Source organism: Leptosomus discolor, chromosome 6 (assembly GCF_034619465.1).
Source record: "Leptosomus discolor isolate bLepDis1 chromosome 6, bLepDis1.hap2, whole genome shotgun sequence".
NCBI classification, from domain to species: Eukaryota; Metazoa; Chordata; class Aves; order Leptosomiformes; family Leptosomidae; genus Leptosomus; species Leptosomus discolor.
In genome coordinates, this window is record NC_141396.1 from 31,183,404 (window position 1) to 31,189,497 (window position 6,094).

The following is a 6,094-nucleotide window of genomic DNA, read 5'->3' on the forward strand; positions in this document are numbered from 1 at the left end:
ATTTATCAGATGTTAATTAAAAAAAAGTGCAAGATTCAGAGGAAGGCCATCACAACATACCAATTATTGCAGGAGCTGTCATTGTTCTAGACTGTTGCAGCAAGGAGCAAAAAAAGGTTTCTCTTACCACCTTTCAAAATTTCCCTTAGGTGGCTGATTGACCACTACCCAGTGTGCAGAGCATGTTTCTGCTCCCAGGGTTTTCATAAATCGAAGATATCTGTGTCTTATTGTGCCATACAACCTGTGGTTTAACTGAGCTGCTCTTGGCATCAGTTGCAAGACTCCCATTGATTTCATCAGACACAGGGCAGGACTCTTGTTTTTACTATGTTTGGTAAAAAGTGAATTTACCATTTTTCAGAATTGCTACAGGGCCCATTTACTTTTTCACTAGGCCTTCAAAGATCGTTAAAGCAGAGGACAGATCTTCCCAAGGTTATGGGTTTTACTCACATTTTCAGGAGAATGCCTAGGCTGATAAGGCTGACTGAGAAGTGTATTTTGATTTTGTTAAGCTATTGTTCTGTCATTGTGATTTTTACAATTCTACATATTTTGCATTGCTATAAAAGGTAACAAATACATGAAATATCTAGCCATTCTGGGACATGAAACATGAATCATCACCAAATTGAATTAGCTGGTACTCGAATGGGATACTCCTTTCCTGCCTTCTCCTTTCCGGATGACCTTCAGAAGGAGCTCACAAGAGGCATTTAAATACCATTGGATCCCTCCCAAGGCAGCAGGCAGTTTGCACAGCCATTGTTTTACCGTGAAACCCTTTCAGGAAAGCTCTGGACTCAAGACAACATCATAGGTGATCTATATAGGGCAAGCACCAATAACAGCTCCTGAACGTTTGCTACTCCACGGCAACTGCAGTATCCTATTTCTATTCTAAGCAGAGGATTCATTCCTGATTTGTGGCATATCCTGCCTTAGGCTAACCCAACACCAGGAGTTAATGTAAGCAACTCTGGCTTTAAGATTCTGCATGGATCTCAACTTTGTGCCTGATAAGTTTTCCCCTTGTATCAGTTTTCCCCTTGTAATCAGCAGCTACAAAGAAGCTCCTCCAGTGAGCAATTCAGAGAACCCAAGTTACTATCTCACCTGGAAGCAACCTCTTTTTCTCTGTTATCTACCTTGGGACACTAGGGAGAAGTCATTTAAGCTAGACATTTAACTTCCCATTTTTTTCTATTGAGTTTAAGTCATATCACTTTGTAAACAAATTTGTATCTCCCAAACATTTAGCTGATCTGCGTAATACCAAAAGAAAGCCTTTTCTTGACTTGTGCAATGGCAAACCATCCAACTGTTGTTCATTTAAAGTCTGAATTCAGGCTGCTCAGGCTTGTCCATTGAGTCTCTTGCTGCATAACACTAGATTCTTGAGGATCTCTGAAAGGTGCAGTTCCCCACCTCCCACACGCCTAAACCTCCCCCTGGGTGTTGGTGGCTAATATCTGGAAGCAAGTCTGTGCCATGCCTGCCAGTAATTCTGGAATATGGGCAAGACAAGTCTAACTCAAATCTACCTATTACCAAAACACAGATGCAAGGGGAAAAAAAAGAATGCAAAGCAGAAATCAAGGTTCCCTGTCCTCTACTGTCTTTTTCTCTGTGTCTCCAACAGACTAAAACAGGATTTTAATCTTCCTTCCTTAATTTTCCCAGTTGCAAGTTACCCTGCACACAAAACCTTAACCTTGTCTTTTAACAATGAACCTGCACTGGAGACTAACAGCTGACAAAGGCACCTTGCTGGATGAAAGGAGTGGGATTTGGTTATACTCTATTAAAAGACTTAAATGGTGTATGATGTTTGAAAGACAGGTAAGGAAAGGAAAGACAGACTACTTTTGTGGCTGGTAAATATCCTTTGTTCAGGAAAATTTTGTATGGAGAATAATATTAATATTAACAGGATACAAACCTTGCTCTATATAAACAGAAATCCTCCCTGTCTGTTTATGAAAACTTCAAAATGCAGAAGGGAGAACTGTCTCAGATCATTCATTTTCATGCCGTAACAAAAACAAGCAGTTCTGTCTGACATCCTCTTGGCAAACAGTTTGGGACTTGAATCCCTGCATGTACGTTTGCATAGTTAATGAGTAATTTCCTCTGCCAGGGAATGCATAGCGCGAAGGCTGACAGACAAGCCATTTTTAAGGCACACATACAGCAAGCAGAGTGCTGCCAGTACAGCAGTCTTTCGTGACTGATCTCTGCCATCGAATACCATTGATAGCTTTTGGGCAAACTAATAAAGATATAGTCAACAAGAATTCATCTTCTTCCTCTAAAGGACAGACCACTGGAAGAAATCGCTTCCTAGTGCAGCGGCCCCTCTCCTGACACTCCTCTCCCTGTGCTCCCCTTTCCTGGAGCTGCTGCACACACACATGCGCGCATCGGCAGCAGGCAGGGAATGAGACAGCGGTTTTTCCAGATCTGAAAACCAATGCCTGATGAGAAGTTATTCCCTTGCTGTGCAGCTATCAACAAAACTGTCCTATTCATCTTCCAAGGCATAAAATCCTTTCAGTTATTCAGTCTGCTTCAGAAATTTGGAGCTGGGATACATGAATCTAAGGCAACACATGTTTATTAAAAGAATTCCATCTTTTCTTGGATTTTTAAACATTTTTCCAAGGCTTTTTTTTTAAATTTTAAATACACAGATTCTGAATTTAAGTCCATAATTAAGAGCATTATGGAGTAGGCAGTGGATCTGTGAAGATACGAAACAAAGAAAAAAAATCTGAATCTATTAATTGAAAATTTAATTTCTACAGGCTCTTTCTCCAGAGAGACACCAACTGGAATAGCCAGCGCATTTGCTTTCCAAGTACATTTGAGCCATTTATCAAGCATATTGTTGGCACCGTTCTAGTGTGGTCACCCACCTCTTGGCCAACTGCAGGGCTCTGACTCTAAACAAACAGAAAGGGGCTAAGGTGATATTTTTACATCTTGCGCAGGTTATCCAGAAGACGGTGCTGGTATTTGACAACTTGTATATGGAATAAGATATTGAGTTCTTGGCGTGAGCAACATTGGAGTGTGTTAAGTGCTGTGTTTAATGGAAATGGTTATAATTACCAGACAAGGCAAGTTACCTGACAGTTATCTGGCAAGATCCAGGGCACACCTATGAATCTGGTGTAACTGGCAATATCAACTCTTTCAAAACTAGTTTGAAGTCTGAAGAGTAGTTTGACTAGTTTAAAGAAGTATTTCTCAGAAATACTTGGGGGAAGAAGTATTTTCATGAATAAGAGCACAGGAAAAAAAGCCACTAATGACTGGGGACGAAGAGTGGAGGAACAATATCTGTCACCTGTCAAATTTATTTGCCAAAATAAAGAGTGAGTGAGGTGGGTTTTTTTAGCTAGCTGTGAAGCTAGCTTTCTAGAACTGCTAGAAACTTCTGAGAAGTATCAGGGCAGCTCCAAACATCTCCATACTGCTATTATCATGCCACTTACTGATAGGGTTTCAAGTATACTTTTGGAGCAACGCCTATTTCCAAATAATTTCCCAAACTATGTTTTAAATTTGATTTCTCTGACCTATTTCTTCCATTCCAGCAGGGGTATCCAGCTCCATATGGTACACCAAGCCTAAACTAGGCAACTGAACAGTGAATAGATACCTATTGCTGTTAGTTGGTGCACAGTTGCCTTTCTCATCTAGAATGTACCTCCTAGAAGAGTCTGACATCAGAAAGCCAAGAGCAAATTGTTACAGCAAATGACCGTGTATGTCTATTTTCCCTGGTTCCATGCTGAGGCACCAGCTTTAAAACAAAGAGGCAAAGTTGTGGTGTATCTTGTTCCTTAAATAGGTACACTCCTCATACCTGACCCTCTACAGATATTAAAGGAAGAAAACTTACAGCTCTGTCTGCCAATAAGACTTATGTTATGAACCAACAGTATAACAGTCTGAATATTTTATGCAGATACCCTTAATCTGAACAGCTATTAGAGAGAAACCTTGACTAGTGTTTAAAACCTTAACTAGTGTTTAGTGGGGAAGGCCCTTTGAATAATTCATGCCTTCCACGTGTTCATGGCGGCATCCTATGATATGCCCATCACAAGGAAAGAGATGTCAGTCCCCAGGATGGTCAATATTTTAAATTCTTTCATAACTGCTACCAAAAAGTCTTGCTAAATTATTAACTTGCAAACGGCTGAGCAATCTGTGCCTCCCAACTGCTGTGCTTACAGGCAACACGACTACAAAGGCATAGAGAATGGGTTCTTGCACCTGAAGGAGCAGCAGAGGTTCCAAGCCAGGAAGACAGGAGAGAAACATTGCCCCACCACTTGGGAGGTATCACATCCATGAAGAATAAAGATTTAATGGATGAGTTAAGACTGAGTGGAAAGGTATATATTGAAAGACAAGTCTAAAGGGCTTGGAAGTAGGTCACAGCTGTGACAACTTCAACATCTGTAGCACAAAATCCCTGTTCTGCAAGCCTCAGTCACACAGCAGTTCATCTTACAAGCCTGTTGTGTGTTTTGTTTTGTTTCGTTTCATGTTTTTTTCAGTTCCTTTCCGATAATGGGTCTTATGAAGTAAACAAACATAATGCTTAGGTCACATCCAGTTACTTGTAAGAAAGGCACATTTCCATGTGAAACATAGCACATAAAGTACTCACACATTAACATGTATTATATCAGGATGCACACAATTCTGGAATACAAGCAGCAGGAAGGAACAGATGGAAGTTGTTTATTTCTTTCAGTCTTCAGTCCAGAACTTGTGATTCCACCTCCCTGGAGAAGTGGCTACAACGACAAGAGGTTTTGCCCTTAAAATTACCAAAATCTCTCTCTACCTTGCCCCACGTACCACTGTCACTACCCTAGTGCTTAATTGCTCTTACCCAGCGGTGTCTGTCGCAGGCCAGTAAGGGCTTTTCTGCATTTTTCTAGGTTCTTCCCTTAAGCATAAGAGAGGGGCAATAAGAAGGAAAGGGGTGCAGATCCAACCAGTGAAAAGGAGATGCAAATTCACAGTCTTTAATAACAAGGCCTTCCAAAATCCTAGAGAGATTTTATACTCTATTTTTTCGGCTGGCATTGGAATGACTCCAGAAGAGTTTTACATTTAATGCTCTGCAGGACGTACGGAACTTTGGGCTATGCATCTCATCGTTCAAACTGAGACATGATCTAGCAGTCCTGCAGCAGCATTCCCACCTGTTTTGTTAGTGGAGCATCATTCTCCCTCATTTTATTCTTAAAAATTCCAGTCACCCCACAAGGCAGTGAGAAAAGAAATACACTTTATCGTAGCAACAAAACTAAAAGCAGCACCACCAAATAAAGCAAAACCAGTAAGAAAACTACATCCAACCTCCATAGCCATTTTAAAATTTATTATTAGGATGCGGTGATGGATTCAACTCTTTATCGCAGCTCTTGGCAAGTAATTTTTTTTGTAACACTAATTAAAAAACACACAAAAAAATTAGGCATGAGATCCAGAGCTGACAACCAAAACAGGAATTCTTAAAAATGCTCAATAATCCTGACTTTTCTGGAGGTCTACTTCATGAAATCCTTCCACTTTGATGGGAACAGCTTATGATTCACAGAGCTACATTGCAAAGGCCACACAAAAATGAGTGTTTGTAAGCTCTTTTTTGCTGTGCTTTACTCTGAATCCCTTAATGTCCATAATTTGTTGTACATATCATGAATATTCTGCTGCTAAAAAGCCAGGGTATTTCAGCCTTTAAAATGTAGGAAAAAACTCCATGTGCAGACACTGGAGTAAGCAGGTTTGTGACATTTTCTGGCACCGTAAGGAGAGTCTGTTACACCACTCAGTATTTTCTTTCCTTTCTTTTCTCTTCCTTTCCTTTAAGCTAACATCCTTTTCCTGTGCCTGAGGGAGAAGGCAGTTGATAAAAGCCAAGTTCCTGTTCACAGATAAGTTTAGAAGGCAGCCAAGCTCAGAAGGTCCTTGAATAAGCTATATTCCTACCACCTTTTTTCCTCCTGCTCGGTCAGAGACGTTCGAGCCCCACACAGGAACCAGACTCACATTGTTCAAT